Genomic DNA, 25025 nt, shown 5'->3' with positions numbered 1-25025 from the left:
AAAAACAACAGAAATAGAAAAACTAGAACTAAACATAGAGATAGAAAACATGGAAAAACACAAACACCCCCTGTCACGCCCTGTCCTACTCTACCATAGAAAATCACATCTTACTATGGTCAGGACGTGACAGTATGTTTAATCATCAAGTTGCAGGTTGGTTCCGTCGACTCTTGGTGAAACTTAAAGGAGAGTCTCCACAGAGCAGCTCGTCGCCACATGTACCGGGCAGGACCCATCCCCTTCTGTCGATGGTGTATTATCATTGGCTCCCACCTCCACTCCTATCCCACCACCACTTTTTCTGAGCTCCACGATTCGTTGGAGCCAGACCTACGACGTGTGTGTATGTGCCATAGTCCTATTGACATCGAAGAAGCCATCAGTCTGGCCTCTTACCTGGAGCACCCGCCATGTGGCCTGCACTGTTTCCTGCGGAAACGGGATGCCATCGTGGGGGATGCCATCCCCACTGAGCTATGCCAGGCTGTGCAGAGCAGCCATTGCTGGGCCCTTCTCGTCACCCCCAACTTTCTGCTGGATGACTGGTGCCAGTACATGATGCACCAGGCACTGTCTGAGGGGCCATGTCCAACCGGATCATTCCCCTGGTCCTCAACCTGCCTTACTCTCAGTACCCAAAGGAGCTACAGTTTTACTACTACAAGGACTTGAGCAAGAACCCAGAGCGAGGCTACACACAGGTGTAGAAGACGGTGCTGATGTGTGAGTAGTAAAAGACTGGTGGAGACTTCCTTTACAATTCTTTAGCTATTGTGAGTCTGTGTGGTTGTTGACAAAGAGTAATCTGTCAACAACAGCATGTTCAAATCTATGGCTGAATAATCTCTTTGTACTTTCCTTTGTAGACTTGGAGGACATGGTTGAAAAAGATCCTGATATAGTTGATTACAACATGGATAGTACTAGCAACAGATTGGAAGGGGCATCCTGTTCTCAAAGGACAAAACTGTCAAACTATGATCATTCTGAGCCTCTGCTTTCACTTCAAAAGATTGAGAGGACAGGTGCTGCATATTCACAGGACTATTGTAAATCTCAAGATAGCTAGAATAAACAGGGTCGCTGACTGACTTAGGGATATCCCCTTATGAAAAACACCACTGGGTACACACTGGTTGAATCGACGTTGTTTCCACATAATTTCAATGAAATTATTTTGAACCAACGTATAATAGATGTTGAATTGACGTCTGTTGCCCAGTGGGATTGCAATGGTTGACTGATCTGACATTACCACAAGTAACTTATTTTTTGTATCAGGTTTCTTATCAACAGATGTAAATATTAATACATCTAATCCATGTTATTGTGTGCAGACGTGCAATCTCAATGTACACTAATTCACACGGTGCTCAAAAGTCAGTGTTAAGTGCAACAGATACCTACTTGGACTGGGTTGTCAGTGGAATAATATGTAAACCAACATTGGGGAGTGATGCAAGATAGTAGAACAGAACATCCCTTGGTACCATTGATGTTGCTCTGATACAGTGCCTTGCAAAAATATTCACCCCCCTTGGCATTTTTCCTAATTTGTTGCATTACAACATGTAATTTATATTGATTTTTATTTGGATTCCATGTAATGGACATACAAAATAGTCAAATTTGGTGAAGTGAAAAAAATAACTTGTTTCAAAAAAATAAAAACCGATAGTGGTGCATGCATATGTATTCACCCTGTTTGCTATGAAGCCCCTAAATAAGATCTGGTGCAACCAATTACCTTCAGAAGTCACATAATTAGGTAAATAAAGTCCACCTGTGTGCAATCAAAGTGTCACATGATCTGTCACATGATCCCAGTATATATATCTATATCTATATCTATATCTATATCTATATATCTATCTCTGTTCTGAAAGGCCCCAGAGTCTGTAACACCACTAAGCAAGGGGCACTATGAAGACCAATGAGCGCCCCAAACAGGTCAGCGACAAAGTTGTGGAGAAGTACAGATCAGGGTTGGATTATAAAAACATATCTGAAACTTTGAATATCACAGAGCACCATTAAATCCATTATTAAAAAAATGGAAAGAATATGGTACCACAACAAACCTGCCAAAGAGGGCCGCCAACCAAAACTCACAGACCAGGCAAGGAGGGTATTAATCAGAGAGGCAACAAAGAGACCAAAGAACCCTGAAGGAGCTGCAAAGCTCCACAGCGGAGATTGTAGTATCTGTCCATAGGACCACTTTAAGCCGTACACTCCACAGAGCTGGGCTTTATGAAAGAGTGGTCAGAAAAAGCCATTGCCTCTCATCACCCAGAGAACACCATCCCCACAGTGAAGCATGGTGGTGGCAGCATCATGCTGTGGGTATGTTTTTCCATCGACAGGGACTAGGAAACTGGTCAGAATTGAAGGAATGATGGATGGCGCTAAATACAGGGAAATTCTTGAGGGAAACCTGTTTCAGTCTTCAAGAGATTTGAGACTGGGACAGAGGTTCACCTTCCAGCGGGATAATGACCCTAAGCACACTGCTAAAGCAACACTCGAGTGGTTTAAGGGGAAACATTTAAATGTCTTGGAATGGTCTAGTCAAAGCCCAGACCTCAATCCAATTGAGAATGTGGTATGACTTAGACTGCTGTACACCATGCAGCTGTAATTTCTGCAAAAGGTGGCTTTTTTTGGGGGGGGGGGGGGGATAATTATGCACGGTCAAGTTCTGTTTTTTGTCTTAATTCTTGTTTGTTTCACAATAAAAAATATTTTGCATCTTCAAAGTGGTAGGCATGTTGTGTAAATCAAATGATACAAACCCCCCAAAAATACATTTTAATTCCAGGTTGTAAGGCAACAAAATAGGAAAAATGCCAAAGGGGGTGAATACTTTCGCAAGCCACTGTATGTCATAACCAATGTGTATAAACCCTGGATGACTGGCGGGGCTCTGTATTGAAGCCACTAGGCAGCCGTCTTGGCACTTCTTCTCAAGTGTAAAAAAGATTTTGAAAGCTATAGAAATGTATTTATTAGTTCGTGTTTGATATGTTTATTCTATTACAGACACCTTAATGTATACTTTTACATTATATTATGTAAGCTAAATATAAAACTATATACAAGCATTTTCATTAAAGTATATTTTTAGAGAGTACTAATGTTACTGTCCCACTACAAAACAGAGTCACACACTCCATATGTTTAAAATCCCAGTAATTTATTGGGTAAAACACCAATGTTTTGGCATCTTTGTGCCTTCTTCAGGGTAATGTAATGAATGCTTGAGGGGTGTGTCATAAATATTAGGTTGATTAGAATGAATTGTGCAAAACTGTTGAAAGACAATAGTTTACAGGATATTGAATATATTAGGCTATTGTTATCATTAGCATAAGATTATCATCAACATACATATAGTTGTTTAATTTCACATAGATATTTAATTGTTTCCAATTTTATAAAATGTTGGTTACATGTAATATTTTGGTTAAGCCATAATGCATAATAAGCATCATCAACAGGGGAACATGTTGGGTGTACGCTGATAAGCTGTAGAAATAATATTTTCATTTATAAAACTTGTTCACAGAAAATGTAATTGTTCATCAGAAGGGCCTGAGATCAAAGTCAATATTCAGATCACTAGGGGTTAATGTTTAGACAGGATATCCAGTAGGCCTCCCTCTGTAGTAGTAGGATCTCCATGTTTCCTCCTCTCCTTGGTAGAGCAACATGCTCAATACCTGTGTATTTGAGGGAGGAGATGGGATGGTTAGCTTCAACAAAGTGAGCTGCTACTGGATAGTCAGTGTTCTTACACCTGATTGAGCTGCGGTGTTCAGCTAGGCATTGTTTTAATTGTCTTTTCATTTGTCCTACGTAGGTTTTCCCACATGAACAGGTGATGAGATAGATTAGTCCCTTTGTCTTGCATGAGATGATAACCCTAACAGGGATTTTTCAACCTGTATGTGGGTGTCTGAAGGATGTTTTTGTAGTGCTATTGCAATGTGCGCGTAAGCCACATTTGTAGTTCCCATTTGGAATGTGTGTCTGACTGGGCTCAGGGGGCAGGTCAGATCTCACTAAGCTATCCCCAATATTGCGACCACGCTTATAGACGAGGTGTGCTATTTTTTTTGTCTGATTGCAGAATATGCCAGTGCTTTTTCAGGATTGCTTTCAGAAGGGTTGGGTTAAAATACGCATTTCAATTGAAGGCATTCAGTTGTACAACTGACTAGGTATCCCCCTTTCATTTTTATGAACATTTGGTTTACTTAGTTTTTCTTCTTTTGTTTAGTTTTTTAGCAATTCCTCTTGGTTTTTGAGATATTTTCATCATTGCAGCATCAAGAGTTTTGTCCTTGTAGCATCTCATTTGGAATGTATCTGCCATTCTCTTAGCATTGCTGTCAAAATCTGACTGGTTGCCACAGATTCGTTTAACCCTGCATAACTGGCTATATGGTAGACCATTCTTGAGAGGAAGGGGATGCGTACTATCCGCATGTAGCAGGGTATTGCAGTCTGTGGGCTGTGTATAAGTCTGTACACAAAGAAACTGTTCCTGGAGTATCCTTTAGGGGTTCTTCAAATTGAAACTGGGGGAACCCCTATAAATTACTCAAAGAACCCTTCAAAAGTGTTCAAAGAACCTGTTTTAATAAATCCTCGAAGAACCTTTTGAATAACCTTTTGGGGTGAATTTTTGACCTACCCCCTCTATTGTTATTATGATTAATAATAATATGCATAACAATAACAATATTTTAGTTCAGTGTTTATTATGATTTTAGTGTCAAAGCAGAATAAAAAAATCTAAATATGAGGTAAACTCCCAGCAGAGCCCCCAAGTCCAATGGGTATACCCTCTGGTGTGGTAATGTGTTGATGTTCTCTGTATCCATAGCCAGAATGATTTTGCAGTGCATGGTGATCGAACAGGTTTCCTGTTATATTCAGAGGTGTAGGGAGGGTGACGTCTGTGAATCCCCCCCAAAAAATCATTTTATAGATGATTAACAAAACATGCACATGACAGTATTTATACATTCATTTTTGTAGTGAATGTAAAATAAAATAAAAACTGTTTTCATAATGGTTCTTACACATACCTTGTCCATAATATAGAGGCCTATTCAAACATGGATTTATGGAACAGTGGGGGAAAAATCCTAAATTGAGTGCAGAGACATCCAGAATGAGATTGTGATGTACTATAAGTTGGTTTGGAGTGTTTTATAACATGCTTTAGACACATTGTCATAATGCTTTGTAGTCAATGGCAAGTGATCTCAGGAAATGTGATAACACATTTCCTCTCTAACAAAACAAAATATATAAAAAAAACAGTTTGGGGGGGGGGTGGGGGCAATCAACTACAATGACAGAAAGAGTGAAAATAAGGCTACATGTTAAAATGGTTGCAGTTACCCTTTAATGCCGTCATTGTAATTAAGAATTTGTTCTTAACTGACTTTCCTCGTTAAATTAAAAAAATCTAAACGCCAACCTGAACTGGAAAGGAAATAACGCTTGTTCTTAGTATCTACCACTAGGTGGTATACATCTGCCACATTTCATCACTGAAGAATGTTATACAATTAAGGAATGTTTATAAGAGATAGTTTTTGCAGAAGAAGAATCAGCAGACTGAAATGTCACAATACCAACTACACCACACATCAGCAGACACAACACATAACATGAAGCATCATACTTGATCAATTTGTATTATAGCGTTACATATTAATTTCTATTCCCAAGTACCATCATCATTTTCCTTGGCCAGAGAAAATTATTTGCCAGGTTTTCCGTTGACTTCTCTGCAGTGTTGTAATTAGGGTTCTGAGGCAGATTCATTTTTGACTTTAAGTGGCTTTAGCTAAGCTTATGTTGGAGGTGGATATTTCAAATGACTTTTAAATAAGACAAAGGAGATTAATGTGGACTACAGGAAAAAGAGGACCGAGCACGCCCCCATTCTCATCGACGGGGCTGCAGTGGAGCAGGTTGAGAGCTTCAAGTTCCTTGGTGTCCACATCACCAACAAACTAACATGGTCCAAGCACACCAAGACAGTCGTGAAGAGGGCGCGACAAAACCTATTCCCCCTCAGTAGACTGAAAAGATTTGGCATTGGTCCTCAGATCCTCAAAAGGTTGTACAGCTGCACCATCGAGAGCATCCAGACTGGTTGCATCACTGCCTGGTATGGAAACTACTTGGCCTCTGACCGCAAGGCACTACAGAGGGTAGTGCGAATGGCCCAGTACATCACTGGGACCAAGCTCCCTGCCATCCAGGACCTCTATACCAAGTGGTGTCAGAGGAAGACCCTAAAAATTGTCAAAGACTCCAGCCACCCTAGTCATTAACTGTTCTCTCTGCTACCGCACGGCAAGCGGTAGCAGAGAGAACAGAATATATGTATTATCTATTTATTACTTCCATTGCACCTGTTATACTGTATGTGTGAAATGCAGGGGGCACAAATCTTGTCAATTCATTAATCAATGTGGACAGGATACAAAGTTATACAAATACGTCTCCCCTACAAAATGTATTTTAATGATGTGGTCTCTGCTACGGATTAAAGCAGATTAACAGGCATTTGAAATTAAGCCCTCTGTAAAAGGCCCTCCACCAAAGGTCCCTTTTGTTTTTTTTGGGACCAAGACAACTTTGTGTCACGAATGAAAATCGAGACTAATCTCTGAAAGGCACAGCTGCTCTAAGAAGCTTTTGTTGCCTCATAACATTTCCAGGATCAAGTATTGCCAAATAGAGGGAGATATGAATAGCCACCTTCTACAGAAGCAACCATTTCCCTGCTAATTTAATCTTATCTATATGATAAGGTCTAAGTCAATACCATGGAAATGTGCAATAGCAATACCTTTGTAAACCACAGTGAGGGGTTGCACACAGTAGATATGACCTAATTACTATTATCTTAGTCAGGAATGCTTATTGGCTGTAGTATGAACATTTGTTCGATTTAAAATGGAAAATAATATTCTGAGATGCAATACAATGAGATTACATTTGGATGGTTTGGGATATGCGTTTCTTCCAAGAGAGGTGTTTGGTTTGATTTAGGGTGCAGCAGTAAAACCTGATCAAGGATGGGAGAAGAGTTGGACATGAAAAAGTGCAGGAAAACCCCTCAAATAAGAGGCAAAATGTGTGTCAACAACTTAAAGCATGCCACACCAAGCAGAGAAACCACAGCAGCTAGGGCCAGACGATGGCTAACTGGTTTGTTCGGGACCACCAACAGCATGGAAAAGCACTCAGAGCTGTGGTTTAAATGGTGGTCATACGGGGTGGAGCAGCAACTTTTCAAACTGCAGTGACTGTGCTGGACTCAGGCTCTCTCCCACCACACAGCCAAAGCAAACAGTTGACCTCTGATGGAGGAGACTTTAGTTGTGTGGGTGATGGATAGGATGATCCACTACTTTCTGATCCACTACTTTCTGATACTTTGAAACCTGGGGCATGGGGCTGTTTGTATCAAGCGTCTCAGACTAGGAGTGCTGTTCTAGGATTAGGTCACCCCGGTCCATTCAATCTTGTTCATTGTGGTCTAAAAGGCTAAACTGATCCTAAATCAGCACTCTTACTGAGACACTTAATACTTTCAGCCCCAGGAATCTGGTCTACCCAAGTAAAGAACTGTCCTGAATGACGTTCTCCCCTTTTCAAGGGATGATTCACAGCCAAGCACCCAAAGACACATACAGATGAGACTGCAAGATGTAGATTACTGGCACTTCAAATGGACTTCTCCAACGCAGTTACATCCGAACGGAGACCGGAAGTCCTGTCTGTTTTTTTTTTACTGTGTCCTGGAACTGCCCTTGGCAAAGAATAAAAAAACATTTGCTCACCATTTTATTATTGGCTTTCAACCTTTGTAGTCTGTCAGCAATACAAAGTTCAATGTCCAGTCAAAACAAATCTTACTGTCAACTGTGGGTGTTGCCAGTAATAGTATTGGCTCTTCACACTTAAAATATATTTTGTTGTTGTTGATTAAATATTAATAAATAGGCTATTATAAAATATGATGAATTGAGAATGTGTGAAACTGTTTGTAGTTCACAGAAAAAAGCACATTTAGTTTTACTTAACTTCAGAACTTATTTAAATACAAATAGCAATGAATATTAGCATTCAATCAATCAATTGATGGATCCTTTTCTGATGGTCAATAGCTCAAGAACTGCATAAGCTGCGCATGCGTCCAAAATACATATTTTGAAAAAGGGTACGCGTTGTTCTGACTACGTTCCAATGGACCGTGCAATCTGCCTGCGGAGTTAGCAGCCAGTTAGCAAATTAATAATTGGTTGGCAATAATCTATGAAAAATGTATTTACTTCTCAAATGTGGTATGTGGCCATATGTTTTCAAGTCGTGTAGGCCTAATCAATGAAAGGGATACCACGGCGCCTCCCACTCGGTGCATAGAAACGCCTATTTCTTGCATCTCAAAGACAGCGTTTAACGTTAGGCAAATTACCTATGATGTTCTGCTTGTGCTTCGGATTGTCAAATGTGTTAACTGAATTGCTGGTAAGTGAATTTACATTAGCTTTTTCAAGCTTTTTTTCTCGCAACCACAGCTGCCAAATACTGTGAGCTAGCTGGCTAATTTTAATCATTCAGAAAATAGCGGTTCCATGTCTAGCAATCGCATAGTGGCAACTAAAATACATCTGTTTATTTTAAAATGTATCATTTCTTTAAAAGTTCTCATTGTATACTTTTCTGAAAATATTCAATTACTTTGACATCTGTTTGCGAATGGATTTTTTTAGCATAGGATTGATACTTTGTAGCTAATAATACATTTGTAAATTTGACGCTGTTGGTTGGCAAGTTACATCACATCAAATGAGGCAGAAACAGGCACGCTCAACTTGGTCATCTTTTTAAATAAATTATGAAAAAAACGATTTTGTTGGACATAGTTTCCAAAAATTAAAAGTGAAAAACAAGTGCAACAAGGCTGTTTGATGGATTCATAATTGTTCTAGGAAAGTTTGCAGAATGGTTGTGGAAGTTGAATGGTTGTGGAACATTGAAAATGCGGTCAGGTGAGGTGGAAGATGTTATCCTTTCATCTTCACCTTCCCATAATCTCCCTAAACAGTGTGTTAACAGATTCTTGAGTGTCTATTCTGTGTTGATTCCCCACGTGCTGTCTCTCTGTCAGCAGGGACATGTCCTGAGTTTCCCCCTGTTGAAATGAAATCTGGCCCCTGAAATGGAGAGCAATGATGTTGGCAGTGGCAGTTATGACTGTCCACAAACTGTCATGCACGTTGACAGCATGCAATGTCCATTGTGTTATATTCGGCTAAATCATTGTGTTTTGATTTTGAAAGAAGATAGCAAACTGGTGAAGCTCCACATAATAGGGGAAAAAATAAATAATTATATACATTTAATTATATAATTACTATATTTTTACTAACTTTAATTCGAAGGGTGCTGACAGTCTTCTCTTTTCTATTAATGTCCCCAGCATTCTTGGATTAGGCCTAAGCATTATAAAAAAAACAGATCAATTTATAGGCCTATAGTCTTATACAGCAACACACAGGGCATGTTCAGTTTGTTGTAGGTCAGCCCACTGGTCCTAGTATTGAAAGGTATGACTCATTTTTTTTAAAGTAGCATAGTTGGTGTATAATGAGATGACCAATGTTAACTTCAATAGATTTTGTTTTCTCAGATGAACATTGAGAGACATCCAGCAACCCGAGGGTATTGTGTTGTTTTCTTAAGCGTCGGTGGGATGTCTTTATTGGATGAGTTTCCCTTTGCCCGTCTGGCTGCCATTCTGATCCTCACAGCTGGATTAAACAAACTCGCATCACATCAGTCCTCTGGACAGTACACTACGGCTGCATTTATTACACAAATTCTGATATTTTGCTCAGTTGGGGGCTGCCTGTGTAAATATGGCCCAAGTCAATGTGCAAAGGTTGCATTGGAGAGTTGACTCAAACTAATCCATGCCAGGGGAGCCAGGCCCAATTGATCAACAAAAAAATTGTATGCTCTTTACTTGTCAGTGTTCCAAACAGGACATTAGTGTTTGCATGTTTAGGTAACAATTCAATCAGATTGAATTCATAGCAAGCAGTGAACTGGGTTAGTCAGATTTGACTAAATGTAACAGATTAACTGGAATGACATTCACTCTCACAGGATGGGTGGCCAAAAATAACAAACTAAAAGTCACACCCCCAGTAAGCTATGAATATGACCGCAATGAGGCATGCAGTATGTCACTGTGCTTCGATGGCTATATACCGCTGCCTATTTCATTTGTTCATTTAGCAAACAAGACAGCTCATAATCCACTGCCTTTATCACAGTCAACACACCTATATTTGAGCTTTAATTAGCAAAATGTCTCAGCCACATGGCAAAATGTGTAAAATTGCAGGAAGTTAGTTGCGTTCACAAACAAAAAATACATGTATTTTTTTTGGGGGGGGGCTACCCAAATTTATACAAGCCCACCCACCAATGAATTTTTGGCCACACCACTGATCCATGCCCACTTTATTCACCATACTACTAATTTGGTGTAGGATGGCTGGTAGCCTGGTAAAGGTGCGGTGTTATCAAAGAACGGAATACAATACAAGTAGCGATGCCAATTGTCTCAATAGACTGGCAATCACAGTGGTTTCTTGGTAACAGTAGAAACATTGATTAATGTGTTACCTCATAGGCCTTTCTCATTATCTATAGTTTCCTCGATCTACAGCCATGATAAGATATCCAAGTTTTGAACTATTTATAGGTATGCAAAACATTTTAGAACCAACAAACTAGGGATGCACGATATATCGGTATCGGCCCGATGTCTAGTTTAACGCGCCGATGTTAAAAACCGATGTCAAAGCTACCGTGCATACATATATAACGTAGGTACATGATGTAATGACGCCACGTAAAATGTTGCGCTACATGTGCAACACAGCATTCCTAACCTAGCCCACACAATGTCTGCTGTGTGGATCGAGCAGTCAACAAGTCGAGTAGTCATTTGAAGGAGTAAGAAAATTTCAGCGAGACAACTCAAAGGCGAAATCCATTAAAGCCAAAATAATGAAATTCTTTGCCCTTGATAATCAACCGTTCTGTCATGGGTGTTGTTGGCTTTCGCTGACATGTCGTACACACTACCAAGTGCGCTATTTTTCAGATGTTGCCCTACCGGAGTTACACATTAATAGCGTCACTGCTATTAGTTTCACGACATACATACTATGGAACGCCATTTGGGTCTTTGCGTGTCAAAATATACAGTAGCACTGTCAAAGCTGTACAAAAAAAGTCTGCAAACACCGGCCACGAACTATGTGTTTACAATACCACGTTGGTAATAAAGCATCATTTGTTCGACTGCAACTTCTGGGGTAGCTAGCTTTAGCTTGGTACCTAGCTAGCACCAATACAACCAGCCTAAAAACAATGACCAGTAGAAACTGCAGTCATTTTCATTATTCTTAGCAATGATTTAGGAATCTTTAAGTATTAGCTAGGTTGCCACTTTGTTGTTCGCCTATTGAAATTGAACTTCAGTTCATGAAAATAAATAGCTAGCCAGCTACTCAACCCTGTTGTCCAAAGTTAACGTTATAAGCAGCCAGCTAGATTCATCTGGCTTGTGAGGCTCGACCGGACGGGGTTTTGTGTTGTGAAGCTAGCCACAATAAGGATTAGGCACAATAGTGGAATTTGCAGTTTTCTAAATAAAAATATGTCATTGACAGTGATGCAAATGAATACAAATAGTAGAATTATGCCATACTTTTATTTTGAAGGCTAACTGCAAAGTCCACTATTGTGGCTAATCCTAATTGTGGCTAGCTCCTCTTGATGGGTCCGACCAGCATTAATTAAATAACTGTCTTATAAATTAGGGTTATTTTAGATGACACCTAGCTATATAGTTAGCTAGCTAACTATAGCTACTGAAACAGATTATGTAGTTTTTGCTATATTTTCGGGGAAAAACATTGTTTGCATACATTAGATAGCTAGCTTTTTTCCCGCCTTTGTCTTGCTCACATTGAGGGAGAGGTTGTTGTCCTGGCACCACACTGCCAGTTCTCTGACCTCTTCCCTGTAGGCCGTCTCATTGTTGTCAGTGATCAGGCCTACCACTGTTGTGTCATCAGCAAACTTAATAATGGTGTTGGAGTCGTGTTTGGCCACGCAGTCGTGGGTGAACAGGGAATACAGGAGGGACTAAGTACACACCCCTGAGGGGCCCCAGTGTTAACCTCTTGGGTAGGGTGCAGTATTTTCACGTCCGGATGAAAAGCGTGCCCAAAGTAAACTGCCTGTTACTCAGGCCCAGAAGCTAGGATATGCATAGAATTGGTAGACTTGGATAGAAAACTCTAAAGGTTCTAAAACTGTTAAAATAATGTCTGTGAGTATAACAGAACTGATATGGCAGGCGAAACACCGAGGACAAACTCCAAAAAATAATAATTTCTGCCTACCACTGTTTCCAATGGCTTTCATGTTTATTATGAGGCGAAGTCCTCCCAGATTGCAGTTCCTCGGGCTTCCACTAGATGTCAAGTCTTTAGAAAGAGTTTCAGGCTGGTTTTTGGAAAAATGAGCTAGAAGTAGTTTTTCTAAGTGGCTCCAATTTTGGCTGTAGTGTTTCCATGCGCGTGGATGAAAGCGTGTTTTGTTATTTATCTCCGGTAATGAACATACTATTCTCCGTCTTAAATGTTATCATTAATTTACGTATTAGGGTACCTGAGGTTTGATTATAAATGTTGTTTGACTTGTTGGATAAGTGTATTGGTAACGTTTGGGATTCATTTTGTATGCATTTCGAAGGAGAGAAACCGGTGGATTATTGAATGAAGCGTGCCAGCTAAACTGAGATTTCATGGATATAAAGAAGGACTTTATCCAAAAAAATGACAATTTGTGATGTAACTGGGACCTTTTGGAGTGCCAACAGAAGAAGATCTAAGGTAAGGCATTTATTATATCACCATTTCTGACTTTCGTGTCACACCTGCCTGGTTGAAAAATGTTTTTCATGGTTTTGTATGCGGGGTGCTGTCCTCAGATAATCGCATGGTGTGCTTTCGCTGTAAAGCCTTTTTGAAATCTGACACAGGGGCTGGATTAACAAGAAGTTAAGCTTTATTTTGATGTATAATACTTGTATTTTCATGAATGTTAAATATTTATATTTCTGTAATTTGAATTTCGCGCTCTGCAATTTCACCAGATGTTGGCCAGGTGGGACGCTACCGTCCCACCTGCCCATAAGAAGTTAAGGATCAGCATGGGAAATGGTTAACCCATGGGGCGCCCGTCAGGAAGTCCAGGATCCATTTGCAGAGGGAGGTGTTTAGTCCCAGAGTCCTTAGCTTAGTGATGAGCTTCGTGGGCATTATGGTGTTGAACACTGAGCTGTAGTTGATGAACAGCATTCTCACATAGGTGTTCCTTTTGTCCAGGTGAGAAAGTGTGGAGTGCGATTGAGATTGTGTCATCTGTGGATCTGTTGGGTCGGTATGCAAATTGGAGTGGGTCTAGGGTGTCCGGGAGGATGCTGTTGATGTGAGCAATGACCAGCCTTTCAAAGCACTTCATGGCTACCAACGTAAGTGCCACAGGGCGGTAATAATTTAGGCAGGTTACCTTCGTTTTCTTGGGCATTCAATCTTAATCCTGTATTGATGCTTTGCTTTTTTGATGGTTCGTCTGAGGGCATAGCGGGATTTCTTATAAGCGGCCGGATTAGTCTCCCGCTCCTTGAAGCGGCAGCTCTAGCCTTTAGCTTGATGCGGATGTTGCCTGTAATCCATGGCCTCTGGTTGGGATATGTACGTACAGTCACTGTGGGGATGAAGTGTAACAGCCGCCTCATCTGACCACTTCCGTATTGAGCAATTCACTGGTATTTCCTGCTTTAGTTCTCTTGTAAGCAGGAATCAGGAGGATAGAATTGTGGTCAGATTTACCAAATGGAGGGTGGGGGAGAGCCTTGTATGCAACTCTGTGTGTGGAGTAAAGGTGGTCTATGATTTCCCCCCCCCCCCCGGTTGCACATGTGACATGCTGGTAAAAATGAGGTAAAACTGATTTAAGTTTGCCTGCATGAAAGTCCCCGGCCACTAGGAGCGCCACTTCTGGGTGAGCATTTTCTTCTTTGCTTATGGCCTTATAGAGTTGGTTGAGACTGCTCTTAGTGCCAGCTTCGTTTTGTGGCGGTAAATAGACGGCTACGAATAATACAGATGAGACAAGCTTATTTGACACGACAGATAGTGTTTTGACACACAAAGACCCAAACGGCGTTCCATAGAAATCCTGGTTGTGAATGAAGCGACTGAACAAATGAACAGTGAAACAGCACTGCAAGTAAGTGAAAGAAATAGGTTTTGAATATGTTTTACTGGTTATGGGGACATATGTAAATGCCAACAAAACACCTTTTTGGTGTGTGTGTGTGTGTGTAACTAGGCAAGTCAGTTAAGAACAAATTCTTATCTACAATTATGGCCCGGACAACGCTGGGCCAATTGTGCGCCGCACTATTTGACTCCTAATAAAGTCCGGATGTAATAGAGACTCGATTTGAACCAGGGACTGTAGTGACGCCTCTTGCACTGAGATGCAGTGACTTGGACCGCTGCGTCTGTGTGTGTGTTAACTATTTAACTCATCGGTATAATTTTTTTTGGTGAGGAAAATATTGGATTTCGGTGTCTGACAAATAGCATATCGGTGCATCACTACAACAAACAAATATGAGAAATGGTTAACCCATGTGGTTTGTCACAACGTCGATGCATCATGTTTGTGCAGACTAAATTTACTTTACAAATGAAGGTTTGTTATAATATTGTAATAACACATGAAAAGTAAGCACTGTACTGTTCATCACCAGTGTCAGACTAGACTGATACTTATCCTAGGGATGCAGGCTTGCTCTGTACAGTAGACTACATGGGTTTGTCTTTTTTAATGTGATGCTAAGTTTAAACAGTGACAAAATGCCACACCACAGAGCCCAGGGAACTGGAGAGAAAATATGCAATCCTGCTGAAACTTTATCTTCGGAGTCAGGGAGTCATCTGTTGTTAGCCTAACTCAGGAACATGATGGCATCACTCTCCAAGCGTCCTCCATTATGTTAGGCCTAATGTTAAAAGGAAAGGCTGTTCTTGGTGTTGCTGCATTCCCTCATTCTTCACTCTCCTGTATCAGGCCCGTTGGTTGTGTTCGTGACCCATCGTTTGTTGTCATCTCAATGTAACATACAGGGTGCTGATGTAGCACGCAGTGATTAGGCTAAGTCTGGTGTCTCTCGCCAAGTATTGTTCCTTATAAGAGCTGTTCAGTTAAAGTGTTTTTCAGATACTAAGCACCTTGTTCAGACCTTACCTAACCTAATGCATACTTGAACGTTTTTTTCACCCCATAAAAGCTCAGTCATAATATTATTGTTAGGCTATTTTCTAAAGTTGTCTGGCATGGCTGCATATGTTACATTGTTTTGTTTTACGGATTGAGTTGTGTGAGCTGAATACATGCACACATGGCTTTGTTTTATTCAGGATTGAGAGAAATCAGATGGCCAGTAATTTTTGGATTAGATGGTAATGTTCCTTCAGTACATTTTCATATTGGCTGAAGGATCAAGGCCTGTAGCCTTCTTGCTGGTATTAGCAAGATACTACAATAAGGAGGCCTAATGGTAATGCTTAGACTATTGTCATTTTTCTGCTTGCTAATCACATAATAAACCGTTATAACACAGTTGAAATTACAGATTATTGTTTATAAACAAAATAACTAATAATAAACAGCCCAACTACTTATAAACCCTTTTTAAATCATTCATAAAGTAGGCTATACCTTAATGTAAAGCGTTGTTACCAGCTTCTATCCCCAAGCCATAAGACCGCTAAATAGCTAACAAAAAGGCTACACAGACTATCGGAGTTGACCTTGGTATTTTATTCTTATTTTTGCACTTTCCCTATGCACACTCACAGGCCCTACCCCCTACTGACACAAGGGCTGGGCGATATGGCCAAAATATATCTCGATATAGATAATTTCATATAACGATACATATCACGATATAGCACATTTTCTGTAAATTCAATGAATAAAATGACCACATGTAAAGGCCTATTTCTTATTACATTTTGAATTATACTCAACAAATAAAAAGGTACTTACTCATATTGTCACGATCGTCGTATTGATTTGACCAAAACGCAGCGGGAGTGTGTATATTCATCTTCTTTTTATTAGGCAGAAAGAAGGAAAACCAAAACACACGTATACAAAAACAACGACGACGATAAACAGTCCTGTAAGGCTTACAGCTATACAAGGAACAACTACCCACAAAATCCCATAGAAAAAACACCCCTCTTAAATAGGACCTTCAATTAGAAGCAACTAGGAGCAGCTGCTTCCAATTGAAGGTCAGCCCAACAAACACCACATAGAAATAGACATACTAGAACTAACATAGAAATAGACTAACAAGAACATAACCCAACAAAACCCGAAACACTCTAAATAAACACACCCCTGCCACGTCCTGACCAAACTACAATAACAAATAACCCCTTATGCTGGTCAGGACGTGACACATATTTGATTATTTATTTTATATAGAACCTGTGCAAATGTTCTATTAAGCATGTAACAAAATATAAAATATGAATGTATAAAATCTGAAAAGGTAAATAGAAAACACTTCAACTATAGTTGCAAACAAAATAAATATAGGCCTAAAATATATATTTATATTTGGGTGCTTGCCTGTTTTGCATGTTATTTTGGCATTAATACGTGTCACATATCTGTTTCAGTATGATATATTGGATAAAGTAATAAAGAGACTCCAATGTCTAGTTCAATAGCCTTGTTCATGCATTGTACAAATCCCTACACGCGGAGTCCGGGGAACAGTCCGGCTAGTCGATTACCTATCAACTAGACTCCGTAACAATATCCATTTGCATTTGGTACCTTGGGTCAAGTGTTAGCACCAACTGGATATCATAAGGTGAATGCACCAATTTGTAAGTCGCTCTGGATAAGAGCGTCTGCTAAATGACGTAAATGTAAAATGTAAATGTAACTCATGAAAACCCCGTTTCTCGACCGTGTAAATTGGGGCCATGTCTTTGCAGATGTAAGTTGTAACGACAGCAGTTATCTCCTTCCATCTTCGTGATTCTTTGCCATATGGTGTGCCGCGGGCAAAAGCCTCTTGCAACGTCTGAGTCAGGTTTGTTTTGAGCACTCAACTGTACTTTTTTGAGTCTCATCTGTAGACTCTCCGTACTGTTTCACATGATTCTTGCGTAGGTGGTAAAAGAGGTTAGTGGTGTTTGAGGTTAGCGGCATATTTTGCAGTGGATGGTTTTCTGGTCCGTGTCAGACTTTTCATACTCAAACCACATCCATGCGACCGAAGTTGCCCCTCTTTTAGGTACGAGCTCCGTGCTCTGTGTCACGTTCACTCTCTTCCATGTTTGTTTGTGTTGCAAATTGCCGTGTGGAAGAACGCAAAGCGTCGTCCAATTGACGAAACATATTGCCGCAAAGAGTGGGATTTGCGACACAAAGAAATAAACGATAGACGTTTTTCTATCGTTTCATATTATGCTCTATCGTCACACGATATATATCGCCCAGCCCTAACTCACACTGATATTCCAACACACATACAAACACTTGGTGCGGTAGGTAGCCTAGTGGTTAGAGTTTTGGACTAGTCACCGAAAGGTTGCAAGATCAAATCCCCGAGCTGACAAGGTATTAATCTGTCGTTTTGCCCCTGAACAAGGTAGTTAACCCACTGTTCCTAGGTCGTCATTGAAAATAAGAATTTGTTCTTAACTGACTTGCCTGGTTAAATAAAGTAAAAATAAAAAACTCACGCCATAATTTGCTCACACACACATAATATGCAGAAACTGTTTATACTGACTCTACACACACACCCACTCTCATACAATCATTATATAGGCTGCTGCTACTCTGTTTATCATATATCCTGATGCCTAGTCACCTACCTCTATACATATCTACCTATCGATTCAGTATCCCTGCACATTGGGGTATGCGGGACACACTATTCAACAGCCAGTGAAATAGCAGGGCGCCAAATTCAAAACAACAAAAATCTCATAATTCAAATTTCTCAAACACACAACTATTATATCCCATTTTAAAGATACACTTCTCGTTAATCCAACCACATTGTCCGATTTCAAAAAGGCTTTATGGCGAAAGCATAACATTAGATTATGTTAGGACAGCGCCGAGACAAGAAAAACCACAGCCATTTTCCAAGCAAGGAGAGGCGTCACAAAAACCAGAAATACAGCTAAAATGAATCACTAACCTTTGATGATCTTCATCAGATGGCACTCATAGGACTTCATCTTACACAATACATGTATGTTTTGCTCGATAAAGTCCATATTTATATCCAAAAACCCCATTTTACATTGGCGTGTAATGTTCAGAAATGTTTTGCCTCCCAAAACTTCCGGTGAATGAGCACATCGATTTACAGAAATACTCATCATAAACATTGATAAAATATTGAACTCTTATTCAAAGAATTATAGATACACTTCTCCTTAATGCAACCGCTGTGTCAGATTTCAAAAAAGCTTTACAGCGAAAGCACACGTTGAAATAATCTGAGTACGGCGCTCAGTCACAAAACCAAACCCGCCATTTTGTAGAGTCAACAAAACTCAGAAATAGCATTATAAATATTCACTTACCTTTGATGATCTTCATCGGAATGCACTCCCAGGAATCCCAGTTCCACAATAAATGTTCATTTGTTTCGATAAAGTCCATCGTTTATGTCCAAATACCTCCTTTTTGATCAAGCGTTCAGTCGAGTTATCCAAATCCAGTGTGCTTGCGCAGTTAGTTCAGATGAATAGTCAAAAAAGTTATAATACAGTTCGTAGAAACATGTCAAACGATATATAGAATCAATCTTTAGGTTGTTTTTATCATAAATCTTCCATAATATTCCAACCGGACGATTCCTTTGTCTTCAGAAATTAAAAGGAACACAGCTAACTCTGATGTGATTGCGCGCCACTGAGCTCATGTCATTTTCTCAGTCATCTGACTCCATATGCTCTTATTCTCTCCCCATTCACAGTAGAAGCATGAAACAACGTTCTAAAGACTGTTGACATCTAGTGGAAGCCTTAGGAAGTGCAAAATGACCCCATTGACACTGTATACTGGATAGGGAATCACTTGAAAAACTACAAACCTCAGATTTCCACACTTCCTGGTTGGATTATTTCTCAGGTTTCTGCCTGCCATATGAGTTCTGTTATACTCAGAGACATCATTCAAACAGTTTTAGAACCTTCAGAGTGTTTTCTATTCAAATCTAATAAAATCTAATAATATGCATATCTTAGCTTCTGGGACTGAGTAGCAGGCAGTTTACTATGGGCACGCTTTTCATCCGGACGTCAAAATACTGCCTCCTACCCTAGAGAAGTTAATATGGACCTGGACCTGACTGACCCTGTGTATAGTATGCTTGCTTACTTACTTTATTGTGTTTTTCTTATTTTTATATCTTGTGTTTTTGTTCTACTTTGTTATTTTTAGTATTACATTGTTATTGGTTACTGCATTGTTTTCACTGTATTTGTGGATGTGACATTGAAACTTAAGTAGACTTACTCATCTGAAAATGTTGCAGTTATTTTTCCCATGAAAGGAATTTTTCTCAGTTAAAGACGTAATCTCAAATCCAATAGTATTGGTCTATAATTTCAGGTTGTATGACTCCTTAGGGAGACTATTGACATCTTTATCTCTGCTGTGTTTGAGTTTGCCTCAGCCTGGCCAAACAGCCTAGCTCCCATCCACAGGTAGAAGAGCACTTACAGTAAAGTCGTAAAAAAATCAGCGGTAGCTGTGTGGTGCCTCAGACAGACCTGGATCGGATCCCCTCTACGTATGCTAAGGGGCCTGAGGACTTGGGCCTCTGCCAGCCCCACTGTATCCTACCCAGCACTTGGCCCTCTCTTCTCCCAGGCTGCTCCCCACATGCCACACAGACAGTCATTGTGCTGCCTTTGAGAACCTGTGCCTCCTGCTCAGAGCAGGCATGTGGAGCTGGTTAGAGCTCCCTCAAAGAAGTCCTCTCACACACTGCGTCATGGAAAAGAGCACTGGGGCTCATAGAGGCAAGAGTTGTCAGGTAGCATATGGCACCGTTGGTTAGGGCTATACAATGCATATCTTTTTCATTGATTACTCTAGTACTCATGTCCAATATTCTCATTATCACTCATTTTGTTGTCATGTAATTGTTTAAAATGATAGTGGTTAAAATGGTGGAATTAGCCTGAACGAGACTATTCAAAGCTTTTTGATTATTTCTTCTCCAGTCATATGCTTATTTCATGAATACAATTTAGCAGGCTACCCTGCTAATAAAGATGACGTACCCTAAGGTAAAATAGTGTGAAACTTGAAAAACATTGGTCAAATATAGCCTGATTGCGTCTCTTTTCAGCTATAACATTCCACTCGTTGTAGGCTTACTCTATCTCGTTTGCCACAGACACAATGTGTGGCATGTTACAGATACTGGTACCCAGACTAGGTCAATCAGTCTATATCTTCATAACTTTCTTGTTGGTTGATAATTAAAATTGATGAATGGAACAGTCATGTGTCCCTGACTTTGTCTGTTTGAGTGTCAGTGATTCTGTGTGTCTCTGTTCACATGTGAGTTCGCCTATGGAGGAGAAAGGAGAGGGAGTTATGTGATTGTGGACAGCTACAGCATAGCTCCTAATGAAGGAGCCTTTATACCCTCCTGATGTTGGCATATTGGCTACAGCTGAAAGACAGTGTTAAAAGTTCTTCACACAATGCTTGACTCAAGGGTGGAAGAGTTAGCATTGGAATTAAAGTCAATTGGGGTTAATTTTAAACCACTTGGGAAATGATTCAATTTGGCTATGGTTTGATGTTCAGTTTGCCTATTCATGATTTGTGAGTCAGAATCCTGTTTAGAAATACCAATTAAAGATAGTTGGTTGAATGATGAGATCACGGCATTCTGCACTTAAAGTTGAGGAATGATAATATTCTTAGCATGGAGATAAAGCAAGCATCCTTTCTTACTGGTTTCCACCAGTCATGCACTCAGTTTGACAGTTTCTAATACTGGTTGTCTTCATTGTATAAACCACTATTAAGGATATTATATTATTATAGTCATACATTTGATCACCACATCAGTTACCACTTTATATCGTTCTCCATTGTCTTAATAATTTCCTTTGTTGTACAGGGAGGAACCCAGAGTCTCAACACATCCACCCTTTAAAGGACATGGAGAAAGGCAAAGGTATGGGATTTAGGTTATCGACAGGGCTTTGATTGCTTATAAGACTGCTTAGTAATATACAGTGCCTCCGGGAAAGTATTCAGACCCCTTGACTTTTTCCACATTTTGTTACATTACAGACTTATTCTAAAATGGATTAAAAATAAATACATCTTTAGCAATCTACACACAATACCGATAATGAGCGAAAACAGGTTTTTAGAAATGTTTGCAAATGTATTACAAATAAAAAACAGATACCTTATTTACATAAGTATTCAGACCCTTTGCTATCAGAGGTGCGTCCTGTTTCCATTGATCATTCTTGATGTTTCTTTGGTCTTGGCCATGGTGGAGAGTTTGGAATCTGATTGATTGATTGCTTCTGTGGACAGGTGTCTTTTATACAGGTACCAAACTGAGATTAGGAGCACTCCCTTTAAGAGTGTGCTCCTAATCTCAGCTCGTTACCTGTATAAAAGACACCTGAGAGCCAGAAATCTTTCTGATTGAGAGGGGGTCAAATACTTATTTCCCTCATTAAAATGCAAATCATTTTATAACATTTTTTTACATGCGTTTTTCAGGATTTTGTTGTTGTTTTTCTGTCTCTCACTGTTCAAATAAACCTACCATTAAAATTATAGACAGATAATTTCTTTGTAAGTGGGCAAACGTACAAAATCAGCAGGGGATCAAATACTTTTTCCCCCCACTGTATATACATATATGTTTTATACAAATCGACTTAGTCATGTGTGCATACATTTTACGTATTGGTGGTCCCAGGAATCGAACCCACTACAATCAACCCCAATCGACCCCACTACCCAAGCTTGTGTCCCTCCGTTATGTAACAGGTTGTACAAAGGACAATTTAAGCCTACTAGAAAGTGTGTTCCCTCAGGCCTGGAGGGAAGCAAAAGTCATTCTGCTGCCCAAGAATAGTATAGCCCCCTGTACTGGCTCAAATAGCCGACCAATCCGCCTGTTACCAACCCTTACTAAACTTTTGGAATAAAATATGTTTGACCAGATACAATGCTATTTTACGGTGAACAAATTGACAGCAGACTTTCAGCACGCTTATAGGGAAGGGCATTCAACAAGCTCAGCACCTACACAAATGACTGATTGGCTGAGAGAAATTGACGATAAAAATACGTTTTGTTAGACTTCGGAGCAGCTTTTCACATTATCGATCATAGTCTGTTGCTGGAAAAACTTGTGTAAGGGCTTTACACCCCCTGCTATATTGTGGATAAAGAGTTACCTGTCTAACAGAAAACAAGGGTGTTCATTAATGGAAGCCTCTCTAGCATAATCCAAGTAGAATCAGGAATTCCCCTGGGCAGCTGTCTAGGCCCCTTACTTTTTTCAATTTTACTAGTCAAATCACATTTTATTTGTCACATGCCCGAATACAGCAGGTGTAGACCTTACCGTGAAATGCTTACTTACAAGCCCTTAACCAACAATGCAGTTCAAGAAATAGCGTTACTAAAATATTTACAGGAAATGTACATAACAATAACGTGGCTATATACAGGGGGTACCGGTACAGAGTCAATGAGCGGGGGTACAGGTTAGTCGAGAGAATTTGGAAAGTGACTATGCATAGATAATAAACAGCGAGTAGCATCAGTGTAAAAACAAAGGGGGGGTCAATGTAAATAGTCCAGGTGGGCAGTCTTATTGCTTGGGGGTAGAAGCTGTTAAGGAGGCTTTTGGTCCAAGACTTGGCGCTCCGGTACCGCTTGCCGTGTGGTAGCAGAGACAGTAAAACCAGTGTGTCCATGTATGCGGATGACTCGACACTATACACGTCAGCTACTACAGCGACTGAAATGACTGCAACACTTAACCTCTTACATCTAGACGTTCCGCTAGCGGAACACCTGCTCCAATATCCAATGATAGGCGTGGCGCGAATTACAAATTCCTCAAAAATACAAAAACTTCAATTTTTCAAACATATGACTATTTCACAGCATTTTAAAGACAAGACTCTCCTTTATCTAACCACACTGTCCGATTTCAAAAAGGCTTTACAGCGAAAGCAAAACATTAGATTATGTCAGCAGAGTACCAAGCCAGAAATAATCAGACACCCATTTTTCAAGCTAGCATATAATGTCACAAAAAACAGCTAAATGCAGCACTAACCTTTGATGATCTTCATCAGATGACACACCTAGGACATTATGTTATACAATACATGCATGTTTTGTTCAATCAAGTTCATATTTATATCAAAAACCAGCTTTTTACATTAGCATGTGACATTCAGAACTAGCATACCCCCCGCAAACTTCCGGGGAATTTGCTAACAATTTACTAAATTACTCACGATAAACGTTCACAAAAAGCATAACAATTATTTTAAGAATTATAGATACAGAACTCCTCTATGCACTCGATATGTCCGATTTTAAAATAGCTTTTTGGTGAAAGCACATTTTGCAATATTCTAAGTACATAGCCCAGCCATCACGGGCTAGCTATTTAGACACCCGGCAAGTTTAGCACTCACCAATATCAGATTTACTATTATAAAAGTTTGATTACCTTTTGTTGTCTTCGTCAGAATGCACTCCCAGGACTGCTACTTCAATAACAAATGTTGGTTTGGTCCAAAATAATCCATCGTTATATCCGAATAGCGGCGTTTTGTTCGTGCGTCCCAGACACTATCCGAAATGGTAAATCAGGGTCGTGCGCATGGCGCAATACGTGACAAAAAAATCTAAATATTCCATTACCGTACTTCGAAGCATGTCAACCGCTGTTTAAAATCCATTTTTATGCCATTTTTCTCATAAAAAAGCGATAATATTCCAACCGGGAATGTCCATTTAGCTAAACAGAGGAAAGAAAACAAAGCTTTCGGTCGACGCGGGCACGAGCCTGAGTCTCAGAGTACTGTAACCAGCCACTACCCAAACGCGCTACTTTTTTTCAGCCAGAGCCTGCAAAGCCATGATTCAGCATTTTGCCGCCTTCTGAGAGCCTATGGCAGCCGTGGGAAGTGTCACGTTAGAGCAGAGATCCTTAGTAAATGATAGAGATGGAAAAGAAGTTCAAGAAATGGTCAGACAGGCCACTTCCTCTAAAGGAATCTCTCAGGTTTTGACCTGCCATTTGAGTTCTGTTATACTCACAGACACCATTCAAACAGTTTTAGAAAATTTAGGGTGTTTTCTATCCATATGTAATAAGTATATGCATATTCTAGTTACTGGGTAGGAGTGGTAACCAGATTAAATCGGGTATGTTTTTTATCCAGCCGTGTCAATACTGCCCCCTAGCCCTAACAGGTTAAGGTGGGAGACATGGACAACACGCATACCTTCACCTGTGTCCTTTTCTCCACTCTGTAGTTCAGAGTCTTGCCATTTAGGAGCGAGCTTGGCTTAAAAGAATTGTTCAACTTTTGAGTATGGATGATCGCGAAGCCACACCCGATCACTAACCTGGAACTGGATGTCTCGTCTCTTCTTATCATAATTTCTCTTCTGCTTGAGATGAGCCTTGATCATGTTCTTTGAGATGAGCTCTCAAGTCGTGAAGATGGACTACCTGGTCATAGCAG

At 40.0% G+C, this 25025-nt stretch overlaps 1 protein-coding gene and 1 pseudogene across 3 annotated transcripts in view; both read left to right on the top strand.

Annotated features, from left to right (window-relative positions):
* Window positions 1–115: 115 nt before the first annotated feature.
* LOC106612945 (toll/interleukin-1 receptor domain-containing adapter protein-like) lies at window positions 116–24833 on the top strand (annotated as a pseudogene).
* Window positions 8276–25025, top strand: part of LOC106612963 (CMP-N-acetylneuraminate-beta-galactosamide-alpha-2,3-sialyltransferase 4) — a 56753-nt gene continuing 40003 nt past the window's right edge. For 2 of the 3 annotated variants that reach the window (XR_006771186.1, XM_014214690.2), the window contains exons 1-2: window positions 8276–8568; window positions 21398–21454. The gene's annotated coding sequence lies outside the window, so the exon portion shown is untranslated. The remainder of the gene's footprint in view (window positions 8569–21397; window positions 21455–25025) is intronic. The other variant, XM_014214691.2, reaches the window with a different exon arrangement.

Source organism: Salmo salar, chromosome ssa09, assembly GCF_905237065.1.
Source record: "Salmo salar chromosome ssa09, Ssal_v3.1, whole genome shotgun sequence".
In the NCBI taxonomy this organism is placed as follows: Eukaryota; Metazoa; Chordata; class Actinopteri; order Salmoniformes; family Salmonidae; genus Salmo; species Salmo salar.
This window is presented reverse-complemented; position numbering and strand designations above follow the sequence as displayed.